General features: G+C 50.6%; 1 protein-coding gene across 3 annotated transcripts in view; it reads right to left on the bottom strand.

Annotated features, from left to right (window-relative positions):
- HIVEP2 (HIVEP zinc finger 2) overlaps positions 1 to 14,240 on the bottom strand; it is a 165,050-nt gene that overhangs the window by 84,329 nt on the left and 66,481 nt on the right. For 2 of the 3 annotated variants that reach the window (XM_078604203.1, XM_078604205.1), the window contains exon 2: positions 10,436 to 10,536. The exons of the other annotated variant lie outside the window; for it this stretch is intronic. The gene's annotated coding sequence lies outside the window, so the exon portion shown is untranslated. The remainder of the gene's footprint in view (positions 1 to 10,435; positions 10,537 to 14,240) is intronic. 3 annotated transcript variants of the gene reach the window in all.

Raw genomic sequence — 14,240 nt, 5'->3', positions numbered from 1 at the left:
CGCCATTTTTTTTAAATAACGTTCGACTGCCCCTAAGATCCGACCGGCTGGCTTAGCGGAAGGTCGCGAGTTCAACATCCTGGACGGGGTTGACTCGGCCCATCATCCCTCAAGGGGTCGATAAAATTAGCAGCACCACTTTGTGGGAAAGTCAGTACTGATTGTCCTACATATACCTCAGTGAGCTTTTTGCCTGGTAGGATGGGAATGGTTTAGTTTTATTTGTATGTGTTTGGGTGATTTGTTTACCTTTCTTGTACCTTGTACTACTATCGTGTTTTTGTATTGTTTGTTGTTGTAATGTTTTTACCCGCCCCTACTGGAATCTGTGAAAGAGAGCTTTATTGCCCATCGGATTTCTTCATTATAAAGAAATATTCTGATTCTGAGACGCACCCCTCCAACGCAGAAATGAGGATTGTCCACCACCGGATCAAGGCTGTAAATGCTGAGGCTATTGCTAGTGACATACGGACACTGTAAGCAGCAAAAGAGGAATGCGCCTTTTGTGCACACAAAACAAAAAGCGAAAGCCGCTATTGCAGGTGATGAGAGTCGCTGCTGCTCAGATGGCTGTTTGCCCAAAATAAAATTCAAAAAGTGCCACCAACAGCACATTAACAAAGACAACATGCTGCCAAAAGACTGGCTAAATTTACCACGAGGATTTGTGTGCTTATACAACACATCTCAAAGTCAAGGGTAATACATTACGTGTGAATAACACAATTAGAATGTATTTTTGTCGTGAACATTAATTAAGCCACCGAGGCAGCCATGTTATTTTAGGCCCGTCCCTGCAGGCCCGCGGCCTCTCTCGTGAGAGGGGCTGGATTTTCATCAGGGATGGCTGCAGCCCCAGGTCACATTCCAATCTCATGGAACTGCTGCAACCAACCTCCTGGCTGCCAACAACAATTACGGATTGTATTATTATTACAGCAGTGTTGACCATGGAGACACACACTCGAACTTGGAGGCAACACGTTTCTTACAACTCCCCAACAGGGTAACTAACTAAACGTACACTGGTTCTACTGCTAGGTGATAGCTACACGGTTAACTATGTGAGCAGCGGGTTAACTACACGAACGAGTCAGCCAGCACACACGCTGCCTGACCCACGATGCCGAGCGAAGACCGAAGACGTAGCACCCAGGGTTGATTCCACAGACGAGCCCCGATTGCTCTCGGGGCTTCCCCTTTATCCACCCCAAGCGCGGCCTCGCCCCGCCTTCGGCCACGCCCCCTTCTGGATCTTGCCAGAAGGCTCTCGGCTCCACGTCACGTGTCCCTCAAGTCCCCTTCGGCCCCCTCGCTACCCTGTCTCGGTCACGTGCCCTTTCGGGTTCACACGGAGTAGCACGTCCTCATTTGCTCTCCTCCACCCCTCACCAGAACCATGCCCCCTATGGCCAGCTTCCATGTCAACCAATGGTCTGGTGGCAGAGAGGACTCCCGACGTGTCTGCACTCCTGCGACAGTAGCTGGCGCTAAGCACCATAGTGACACCAACAAAGTCACTACACTACTACACTCGTTAAACCAAGACAGCCTCACTGAATCTCAAGGCTCATTTTCAGGAGAGGGCAGGGGGGGCAATGTTATTGTCAGTTCTTGTGCGAGTTATTTCAATTGAGTAATTTTTTTCAGTATTGGGAATGTTTGGCCAACGCCAGATGGGAGGAAACCACAAATAACCTGCAGTCAGGAATATAACCCAGCCTTCCTCTGCTGTGAGGCACAAGCAATACCTTGTTCCACCCTGCCGCTCAATGATAACCATGGCTACGAAACTCACATAGTAGCCAAACTGAGAGAGCCATGTGCACATGTAACTCCAGTCAATAGCAATCCACCGGCATTGCCGCGGCCGGGCGCTGTTGACATGTGAAGAGCAGGGGGGGGGTGCGTGCACTGAGGGTCGATTGAGGACAGGGGGCTCTCTGAGTGGGGGGGATGCTCATGAGAAAACTCGTCTCCCAGTGCTTGAACAGCCGCCAGATCACGACGGCTCACGCGAGAACTCGTAATGGCTCGTTCATGCTCGTGCAACATTCCGTAGCTATCTCTCTCTCTCTTCGCTACGATTGTGTACAAATTATTGTAATGCACTGACTAAAACGAGCTTTACAGAGGGCTGGCAGGGTAATGCAGTGGTAAACACTCGTGTCTCACAGCAAGGCGGTCCTGCGTTGGAGTCTCAACTTGGGTGCTTTTCTACGTGGAGTTTGTATGTTTTCCCACTGTACTGCATGTGTCTCCTGCAGCTTCCTCCCATAGCTAAGAAACCATACAAATGCAATTGGCATTGACCAAACATTCCAAAGCTCAAAAATTACACTGCCAATTACTCAATTGGGATTACGCACAGCAGCAACATTGTCCTCTCTACTGCGCAAACTTGGCAGGTCCCTCCTGAAAAGGAGTTTTGAGACTCAGAGATGCTTTCCTGAGAAAACAAGCAGAATAATAAGATTGTGATTAAGAAACCTTGAGATGCAAATGTCCCACGAGTCTGCTCTTCAATTCTACTGTGCAACCACTCACACCATCACCCCACACACTAATGCACTTTGGAAGGCATCCAATTAGATAAATAAGAGTTCTGCATATATGGGCAAGAAGCGTCAAATCCCAATTTAGGGGTCTTAAGTGAGCTAAATGTACGTATGTTGAACTTCTTTCGCAGCGTACGTAGCCAGCCATGCCAATCGGAGGTGCGATGACTCTAGATTGTTAAGAACAGTTTGTTTAAATTCCGGTTTACAGATCATCTACAACCCTCGGATGAATTGCGATTATTAGCCGTGGTGAGAGTTCTCCAGCGCACACCCCATCTCGTGGTGCCGCGACATCACACGGCGGTCATAATGCCTGCAACGTGTGACCACTGATGTGCGAGTGTTGTCGCTTGGACTCTCATCTACCGTTTGCCTCCTCCTCTCATTCATCTGTATCTCCATGTGTATCAGTGAGTCACATCCTCTCTTGTCGGACCACTGCAAAAATGGGTTTTACAACCCAGTGATCCACCAATACTCGCTGCCTAAACAATGGTGGACTACAGACAGACACGTGCCGCAGCGTGGACACCACCGCCCGCGGGCCTAGAAGTACTCCAAGGAGGCTGTTTACTTCCGGTTTCAATTTTGCACATACAGTATTTGCACAATTGTACATGTACTGTATTTGGACCATTGTACACATACTTTATTTATGCTCGACAAAACAATAATGTAGGCTCAATTGAGTTTGTGAAGGTCTGGGTCTAGGTGATGATGGTGGTAGCCATAGCGATTCCAATCCAGGAATCAGCCACCATGATTACTGGCACAGTACCTGTCCGTGGTCTATATGTAGTTGATGAAAAGATAACCACCAAACTACACTTTCGCCATTGACGTGTGTATTGTACGTCATGAGACAATTACAACGACCGTGTGTTACACACCTGTCTGCTGCTGCACTGCCCACGAGGTGGGCGGCCGGTGAAGGATCTCAAAGTGGTTGGCGGGCTCGGAGGGCCTGGCCAGCCAGCCGCATCGTGACTCCCACTTCATGCTCCACCCAAGCCTTGGCCAATCCAACCCATTACACTGGTGCAGCCTTATCCAGAGTCTGGGCAAGCAAAAGTAGAATCCGTCCCTGATGAATTTCCAATTTTGGAATGGGCCGGCTTATGCAAAATCAGCTGGTAAAACCATTGACATTGAGAGTGAATAGTCATTCACAATCCGGGCTCCTTCCTGCTTCAGGTATCGTGCCCACGCCATCCCAGCACTGCCCCAATGAGCCTCAATACAAATTTGTGAAGAAATCACTCTAATTTGTTTTTAGGGTCGTGGTTTACGAAAGGTGCCATCATGCATGGAAAGCCGTGCCTGTGAGACGGTGTTGCTCTGCGCAACGTGGACGGAACCACTTGTCCGCAGGCTACGCATCCCTAGAGACCCCGTGTGATCAACAGCTGTGACGGGATGGGCCGTGCGAGAGCGAGGGCCATGTCCGGAGACTACCGTGGCTCGCAGCCACACGCAGCGTCCGGCGCAGCTCTCACCGCAACATTCCCGAAGAGCGAAGGACAAAGTCAATCCACTGCTGGATTATGCCTCCCAAAGCAGCTCCCATGTCTCACAATTCTGCAATGCAACAGTCCATCCAGCACCTGCGGTACAAACTTATTTTGTCACTCCATCTCCTCTGTCGGCATCCTTTTGGATGCGTTCCATACATGGGCTGCCACTCCATTATTATTATTCTTGATCTTCGGCCATTGTCGGCTTTAGCTGTGTCCTGCCCAGGGCCCACTCACTTTCCTTCATAGTGTGGATGACGTTGCTAACCTGCGTATATTCTCCAGTCTACTCCTTCCGGGCTAGGTCAAGTAAAATTTGTTTTCCTAACTGGGTGAAAATTCGAGACCAGGATAGGAGTCTCATCTGCAAAAGTGACCTGAATAACCAAACTGACAAAACGCAACGCAAAATAAAGTACTGCTCAACGGTATCTGCTTCTGCGAGCCGTTCCCTAGCATAAGAGGTCACATTGTCTATGCAAGCGATTCTAAGGGCTCGCCGACATCTCATTGGATCAACTGCGATCATATTTTTAAAGCACTTAAGCAACAGTATCTCCTCCCATGAACAAGTTGCTTGTGAAGAATGCACCAAGGATGCAGAGGCTTTGGCCGCTGCTGTCTGCAGAGTTGAGCATGGAACTGGGTCCCTCAAACCTAACGACAACTATCTTAATTTGGAGCTTTCGTGACTGCAGGAATTATTCTTTGGTTCTTTCGGTTAAGTCACGTCTAAAAATAAAATAATAAATTAAAATAATAGCGACGTTTCGATTGCAACACAAGCAATCATCATCAGGCATAAAAGAAATAGCAATAAAAATCTAACTAGAAAACTATAGACAGACATAAGCAGACAGACATCACAAGGACACACAGAGAGAGGACACATATCGGCACAGAGGGGTCGTTTCTGTGACGGTCCCTTAAATATAGAGAGGGGGGGCGGGGACGGAGAGAGGGAGGGGGCAGAGAAAATTAGCATATCAATGAGTGTACGGCAACGTGTTGCTGCTGCGCAAGTAAGATGACGACGTGGCACGGCACACAAGCTTGAAAATTAGGAGAAAGGCACACTAAAATTAAATAACCTCGCAAAATATCGAAATGTGATGTAATACAACAACTGCATGTGATGGAAATAAACATCATTTCGTTATCCTCTGAAACTCCTGTTTTCCATGATCCGCTTATCTGTAAACTAGCGGGAAGTACCCGGCGTTGCCCGGATGAAAAATATATTTTAAACTTCTAAAAACTTAAAAACATAACATACACAATTGAAAATAAAACTTTGATCATTACCTCATTAATTAAAATAAAACCCAACGTGCGGTGGAAAAAAAACTTACGCTCGCGCGCCAAGATTCGATTCTTTAAATCGCGCAAAGGAATCGAAGGTTGGAGATTTCCATAGAATTGGCCTATTCCCGTTTAATCGATACCACAAACGCTCACCAGCTTTCGATTCTCGCCAGTCCTGTATGCGGGTTGACGCCACACACTTCATGGTCATTTCCCCCCCCCTGCCCAAAATACAAAAGTCTATTTTTATACTTTTTGCATTGTGTACAGTCTGGAAGCTACCCACATGCCAAATTTCAAGTTTGTTGCATGTCGGGAAGTATGCTAAACATTTTGAACAGACACATAATCACAAATTTCCCTTTTATATATACAGAGATGACCAAAAGGGCTGGATGGAAGTGCAATGTTTGGAGTTCGCCGCGGACTTCCACACGCGGGGATGGAGAGCAGCAGAATGTATTTTTCCGTGCCGGCATCGAGGGAGCCCCAAGTCACGCGGCGGCGTGCGCTCCCCCATGGGGCTCCCCACGGTGACGACACGGAACACACGCACGGGGACCCACAGCAGCATCACTCCAGCTTCACTCCGGCACTGCGTGTGACACCGCTCAACACACTCGCCCTCCTCGACAGCTTTCGCAACGGCGCCACGCGCCACTACAGCGTGACACGCACAACCACACACACAACACGTGTGCGACTCGAGGAGAGGGGAGCCCCAGCATGAGCTGAGGAAATGCCGCACTATTGGACCATCGACACCTCACGGTGGCTGCCACTCTCGTGTGACACCACGCTACCGTGCCATCGTGCCACACCGCCACCATGCCACCATACAACTCCACCACCACGCCGCAACTACACCACCCCCATGCCACTGCGTGACCGTGTCACTGGGCAGCTGCACCGACACTGCACCGCCACTGTGCCATTGCACCACTGCCCCACTCCGAAGCATTGGGAGATTTTCTGTAAGACCTTTCAGAGAAAACGTCCCCCCCTCTTTAGCGCCGCCTCCACGTTGCCACAGAGAAACTCACGACGCTTTGCGAGTGCAAAGACTTCAGCAAATGCCAACACTTCACGCATTGGCCGTGACCGACGGAAAGAGGCAGAAGCAACAGAGCTGTGAAGAGGTGGCGAGAGCAACTCAGAGCGCGTGTTGGGAGGTCGGTGCTCTCACAAATAGGTGATTCTGCAGTATTTTAAGCGCACAATCCACACTTACAAAATACATTTCATTGAAACACGTAAACTCTTATCCATTACAACCTTGATAGCGCTGTTTGTTACTGGCCCCTTGATGTTCTGGGCCTGCGTTTCACGACTCACAGTTTTGATTATTTTATGATCTGCAAAATATTGTGAGCATTACCAATAATATTCTAATTATTACAAACAATGTATTTAACAATACAGTCCGCTACTGTTACAAATACTATGGGGCAGCGTGCTGCCACAACTTGGTAAATTATGCAACAGGGCTCACCCCGAGCCAGCCGCAGCGCGTTCTGAGCCAGCCTGGGCTCACGTTAGGACCCAGGTACTCTGCACACACGCCCATCTCGTGATATGGAAACGTGCAGTGCCACGCCGGGGGATCGTCGCGTGTTGGGTTGTTGAGCACAAACGCCCAAAACATCAAGTGGCCAGTGACAACGCATGATCGAAGTCAAAATGAATAATAGTGTAAAGCGTTTCTTAAATTGAGAAAGGTTATTACTGTGAGAGCTTGGGCAAATAAGATGATGGGAGGAGGGAATTCCCAAGTGGAGCAGTGCAAGCGAATAAGGAGAGAGAGAATTGGGGTGACCTGCAGTGTGGTGAGTGGGTGTGTGAGTGGGTGGCTGAATGAATGAATGAGTGGATTTTAGTGAGTGAGTGTGTTGATGTGACCCGCAGCATGGTGGTAGAATGCCATGTGCTGAATGAGACGAAACGGTGAGTGTCTGGCAGATTGAGTCCTCCACGTGGTTGGAGTAAAGTTCACCGGAACAAGAGCCATGGTAGTAGTGATAGAATAATTATAAGGAGGTGGTGAGCGGAGTGCTGGATCATCAATCCACCTGATGCACAGATCCCTTCGCAGCATCTCTGAACGCGAATGCACACCGTGGGCGGGGGAGCGTCGTGGACACCCGCCTATCACAGCAATTGATGCAGAGATGACGCTGCGCAGACATCGCATGAAGGCCACGAAAGCTGCGCCTACATTAAGCATGACTTATGCAGGGGCCGAGATTCACGAGCATGACGAGAATCAGCCTCCGATGCCGCCAAACGCGTGCCAGTGTGACACCAGCACCGACAATGCCACGCTCATCTTATCCATGAAAACTCCACATTACTGTGGCAGCAATTATTCCGTCCAAAGGACAATTTTTTCCCGATGCCTTCCGATGAAGACGAATCTACTATGGCCAGGAATTGAACTCACAAACTCAATGTGAGGAGTGTCCATGCCATACCAAAATTAGATTTGTCACAAACGCACTCTAGCACTGCAGACAGATCCTTGCATGCAGGGTGAGATCCGGTGAGAGGAGGATGCTGGGATTTTCCTCGCTTTACTTTTTTAATCTCTGGGACTGCTCTTTTAGCTGGCACTCACAATAGGGGGGGGGGGGGGTTGACGTTTATCCACTCCCCTCCCACCCCGGATAGAAGACATTGAGAGTTAACATTAACAGCCAGGCTGAGCCTGCTCGAGAGCAGCGGGAGCCATGCGGTTGGGCTGCGAGGTGGTCAGGAGAAGGCAGCACAGCCGTGGATTCTTGTGCGCACCTTCGCGTGTCTCCCCTTCCAATGCATGGGGGGTTTTATCTGGGTTCTCCGGTCTCAACCCCCCCCCACCCACGTTCTCCTCCCATGAGAAGCCAAACTCTCATCACTGGAACCGACCAAACATCTCAATGCAGCAGAACCTTTCTGGAAAAGAGTCGTGAGACTTAATGATGCTTCACAAGGTGCACGTCGCACGTGTGGACGATGTCACCGTCAAGTGCTCTGTTGTGATGATGTTAAGATTTATTTTCAAACTGTCACTGGATGAAGGCTTCTTCATGCCATGTTCATCATGGGGATTGTTCGACCATACTTCACCACGCTTGTCAGCGGGTTGAAGAAATCCTTCTATTTTATCCCCCAGTGGAGGTTTGACAGATCGCACCTGGTCCCCGTATGAATTTTCTCTCAGTTCTCTGGTTTATTCCCACATACAGCAACAGCAAAAACAACACCCATTCACGATCTGGCCAAATATCGCAATTTAAGACGCTGTTTGAAAAATAGTCCCCAAGAGCCCCAGTGAGGCCACCGGGGCTCTCGCCAAGAAAAGGACTCGTGTCATTTCCGAAGCCGGTATGCACAGCAAATGATGCGTGGCACCATAAACAACGTGGAGTGAACCACGGTGCTGTTTGAATGCCATCTGCTGCCACGTGGCACAGCGCGCTGCGGGGCAAGTGGCAGGCGACGGCCCCACATCATCGGCCTTCTCCGAGCGGCGTTAGCTCCGCGGAGGCTTCTCGTCGAGCAGCGCCGCACGGCATAACCGATCCCCGTGTTGTCACGCGCCAGGGCCGTGTCATGGCTGCGACGGCGGGGGGGCCCCGAAAGCCGAGCTGGGGGCAGCACGGGGAGGGCGGGGGTGGGCGAGAGTCCTCTCTGACCGTGCGCCATCGGCAGAGCCTCCGGCGAGGGCGTGTGGGTGGAAAGTGTGCCCGGCCGCGGCAGCACCGCCGTGAGCCGCGCGATCGCTCTCTCGTGCATTATGCCAGTGGGAACAGGAGACGTCCAAAGGCTGACCTAGGCCTCCCCACAGGTCGACGGAGCCTAAATCGAGCACTTGACAGTGTGATGACACTACGACATGGGGACTCAAGAAACAAAAGCACTCCGGGCCGCCCCAGACCTTTTATAAGTTTTGCTTTTTCCATAGTTTTGCCCGGATTGTGCCGTCACGTCACTCGGACTTTTTGCAGAGCAATGCATCTCGTCTCACACAGAAGCGGATAACACGGAGCTATCTCCGAGATCCCTTCAAGTATGTATTCATGTATGTTGAACTACTTTCGCACCGTACCTAGCCAACCATGCTAATCGGTTGGCGACCGGGAAAGACCACAAACTAAACACAAAAAGCAGTTCTAAACAAATGAACTTTGGTCCACACAGTAGGGGGCAGCACTTTCCCCGCCCGCCCTGCCGACCCAGTCACATTCATTGCATGACCGTCAAACCGACATGATGGTTGTTATTCAGAATTGGTGACCGGGCCGAGACCATCAACTCACTGCACTTGAGGACCCAGTATAATCACAGGCGGTGGCTGAAAACCTGGTTCGGAACCCAGGGTCTCAGCGGTGCCAGCTCCACGCTCCAACCTCAGAGCCACCCGGCTGCCTTCGCCAGCCACACGTGCGCTATGCCAAGTGCCAACCTCAACGCTCACAGTGCATGCCCTAATCCTCTACAAGTGCTGACGACAACGCGAAGCATTTGAGATGATCATCTTGAGATTCTAAGCAATCGAGAACGCTCCGTTACATTCTCATTCACAACAAGATGTGGGTGCCAACATAAATGTGGAAAATAAGCTTCATTGTGTCCCTTTGTGTCCCTGTGTGTCCCTGTGTATTCCTGTGTGCCCTTGTGTGTCAGTGTATTCATGTATGTCACTGTGTGTCACCACGTGTTGCTGTGTATCGCTGTGTATCGCTGTGTATTGCTGTGTATCGCTGCGCGTCCTTGCAATTTGTGAAGGTCGTTTGATTCCACTTAAGTGAATAAGTCATGTTCCTGAACACTCCATTACACACGTAGGCTTTCGCGACCAATATCACCCATAATACAGGTTTTTTTGGGTTAGATCACATAAATATATAAATGTGTCATTAAACCCGCCACCACCCGACACAACCAATTAGTAAGGTTTTTAAAGTAAACAGAACATGCCAATTCATTACTAGTACATCACACCGGTGTGGCTTGGCTCTCCAACACTCAGCGGCAAGGGAGAGAGACAGTGGGGTGAGGACGTGCGCTTACTCTTGTGGCGGACGTCTGTGGGCGGCAGTGGTGGCCGTCGATTGGGAGGCAGTCAGTCACGAGGCCCCAAAGTGGCAGTGCGAGGCGCAGCACAGCAAGGCCTGCAGAGGCAGCAAGCAAAGCGGCACACGTGGTCACTCAAAGGCTCACAGTCAGCACAACCTCCACACGGTCACCTCCACACAGTCTCAACCCTTACACACACAGTCCCAACCCTCACCCACACACAGTCATGATATAAAGGAGCAGGACATACAGGCTATCGGACTAAACTTACATGTAATTTTGTGGGATTTCATTCTGCACCCTGTGACTCATCATGGACCTATTACCCCCCTCGTTTGGGATAGAGTAGTGGGAGCTGCCACTCTCCTCAAAAGGTGGGGGTGGTGGTGACGGTGACAGTGAACCCAGGTAAGCAGCAGGGAGGAGTGAATCCTAACCACACGGCTGGGAACTCCTTGATGTATAACTTTTTTTTGGAAAATTACATTGCAGCATTATGATTAGATCATATTCAATTGACTCAAACGAGCCTATTCCAGAGGCATTGGGGTACTGGCTGCTAGATTGTCCTCTGGACAACTGCCATTTGGCAGAGCCAAGTGAATGATTGCACGGGCCATGGGAGAGGTCTGCAGACGCCGGGCAAGTCTGGTTGTACGGCCGGCGGTGCTCTCAAGATGCGCCACACTGACGTGGCCGCAGCTCGCATCCCCCATTCCCCTCCACGCTTGGCTCGGGCCACGTTCCCTCAGCATAATTTCCCCCAACAAGGCACGGCACCGAAGAGTCTACAGAGGCGGAAGCTGGCTTCCTCCTTCCCAGCTCACAGACTCGGCACTGAACGAGCCACTGCGCTCGAGCTACACACACGGGAGGTGTATGGGTTGTTGTACAAGTCTGAGGGTCTCTATGTTCGTCTGTGGGTCGCTGTGTGAGTCTACCTGAGTCTAATAGTGACTGCAGCGAAGCGTGATCCGCCGCCCGTCACACAGCCAGTCACACGCACGCTCGGTGCCAATGGAATCCATCTGGCGACTGCAGACGTCATCCGGTGGCTTCTCAAAACCCACAAGCACTATGTGCATTGGATGTCGCTCTTCAAACACCTTACGAGAGAACGAGAAGTACCGCAGAGGGTCAAACGTCCACGAGTGAACGAGATGGATGTGGATCCAACTCAAGTACCGTCCACTCGCACTTTCACACAACTGTCACGCCGCTGACAGAGGAGGACTTACCGAGCGGGGAAAATATCCAGGATAGATACTACGGTGTTCCCTGCGACTACAGTATTCACTGAAGGGAGAATGTATTTATAACGGATATCATTAATCAGAGACATTACTAAACGACCGCATTTAAAACACGGCACGATTTCCATTTGGTGAATACAGAAACAAATCCCCAATGCAATGTTTAAACATACCGTGCGTGTTGTGCCACACCGATCGCGCCCAAGCCGCACTGGCAAATCACCAACAGATGTCTCCGAACACCCCCTGCGATCCTCGCGAACGCGGTGCCAATACGCGCAGAGAAATCTCACTCAGCCAGGACCTCCTAAAGCAAGGAGATGGCCACTGAATGGGGCTGCTCAGCCCCCAGCCCCAGGCGCTGAGTGGAATGGGAGCGGGGGGGGTACTTAGTGCCATCAGTATTATTGCCAAAGCCAATGTCTTTTATTCAACACGTTCACAATGGATTGACTTCATTCTGATTGTTCGTCTGATGTCCACGCTTTCTTACCACCACCGCCACGCTTGCAATGCCAATCGCGACCGTGTGTGTGTGTACACGTGTTTAAGGAAGTATTGAAGGCAATCCAGAGTCTGAGACCAGGAAAGACACCGGGCAGAGACGATCTGCTAAGCGAAATGCTGAGGGGTGGTGTTTGTGCACAGACTACCCTACATGACATCATAATAACAGTCTGGGGGACCGCACAGACTAACAACTACAGGGGCATCTCACTCCTCAGTGTGCAAGGAAAGGTCCTGGCAAGGATTTTTCAACATCGCCTTGCCAGGCAAGCTGAGGAAAGGCTTGCGGAGCCCCATTGTGGTTTCAGGAAAGGGCGGTCCTGCACAGATACCATATTTTCTGTCCGTCTGCTACAGCAGAGGTATAGGGAATTCCAACAAGACCTACATCTCTACTTTATTGACCTGGTCAAGGCCTATGATGCCATCAATAGGCCTGGGCTCTGGGTTGTTCTTCGTGCTTTCGGAGTTCCTGACTCTCTGCTCACGATGATTAAGAACCTTCATGATGGTGAGCGGGCCCGGGTAAAAACTACGTGGCCGGGAGTCGGAGCCATTCCCTGTTCAAATTGGGGTGCGACAGGGATGTCCTCTGGCTCCAACATTATTTAACATCTATTTCAGCCATGTAGGTCGTAAAGCCTTCAATGGCTGTACCAAAGGAATTTCTATCTGGTACAGATACAATGGGAGGCTGATCGATGCTCGGGTGCGATCAAGGGATGGCTCGCTATTGGTCAACCATGTTATGTTTGCCGATGATCTGGTAATTGCTGCTCACTCAGAGGAGGAGTTGGAGGCACTGCTGATGAACCTGGAGCGTGCTACTTAGAAGTGGGGTCTTACCATCAGCCTCACCAAAACTAAGCACCTGCCTGGGTATTTTGTTCCACCAGACACTCCACCCCCACATCTCCCAATTGGTGATGTGGCAGTTGTGGAGAGATTGGAGAGTTTCCCATACCTGGGCAGTGTGCTCATGACTAGCAGAGGTCTTACTCCGAATCAGTCGAGCGGCTTTATCTTTTTATCGGTTGCGTAATTCTGTGTGGAACCTACGTGGTCCCTTCTCTATGCTTGCGAAACGTAGGCCCCCCTAGTGGAACATCTTTGCCGGTTGGAAACATTTAGGCTGGCCTGCCTACGATCCATCCAGGGTTTAACCAGGCTGGATTGTGTGAGCTCAAAAATCCTTGAAAGATCTGGACAGGGTCCCATCGGTGTGCTCCTCCGGCAGGCAAGGCTGTGTTGGCTGGGTCATGTCGCCCATACGCCCAGCCACCGCATGCCTACAGCTTTTGTTCGGCCAGATAGAGGAGGCCTAAACGAGCGCGGCATGGGCTAGAGAAGAGATGGAGTGATGTGATACAAGAGGATGTGGAGCTGAGTAGACTTGCCGATGACTGGTACCAGCTGTGTCAAGATCGGCCTCTGTGGAGCAGGCTCATGAAGGACGCTACTGGGCAGTTGGAGGCAATCCCCCTCTAACAAAAATGGAGGGCAGAGGATCGACGCTCTCAACAATGAGCGGAGTGCGGGGTGGCTCAAGCACAGCAAGTTGGCACAGTAGGGGGCACAGGTGGTGCATCGGCCATTCATCTCAGTCAGTCGACCCGTGGCACCTTAGTCTGCCCCGTGACCTCCTGCCAGCGGGCGTTCGACACTTCACGTGGCCTCAGCGTGCAAATAGCCTGGCACAAGCGCCTTGGTGACATCACCACCACTTAGTGGCGAATGGCGGTTGTTATTGTTGTATTTGCTGTGGGATTGCGGCCGTGTCTAGTTCGCGATATCGTAACACGGGGTGTACAATCAGTTTAGTTTTTACATACCAGCGGCACCATTCAAGCAAAACGCATTTCACATTTGGTAAGGAACCAGACAAACGGGAAGGGAGAAACCAGGCAGTGAGCCAAGGCCAACAATTTCCTAAGCTCTGCGGTCCTCCATGAATTAAGATGTTTTCAGTCAATGAATGAGTGTTTACAGATATTGGAGGAAACTAGGGCACCCAGATAAAAACCCACATGTGAGAGGTG

This window comes from Lampetra planeri, chromosome 22, assembly GCF_965212315.1.
Source record: "Lampetra planeri chromosome 22, kcLamPlan1.2.h2, whole genome shotgun sequence".
Classification (NCBI taxonomy): domain Eukaryota; kingdom Metazoa; phylum Chordata; class Hyperoartia; order Petromyzontiformes; family Petromyzontidae; genus Lampetra; species Lampetra planeri.
The sequence above is the reverse complement of the archived record's forward strand: the minus strand, read 5'-3'. Positions and strand labels throughout refer to the sequence as shown.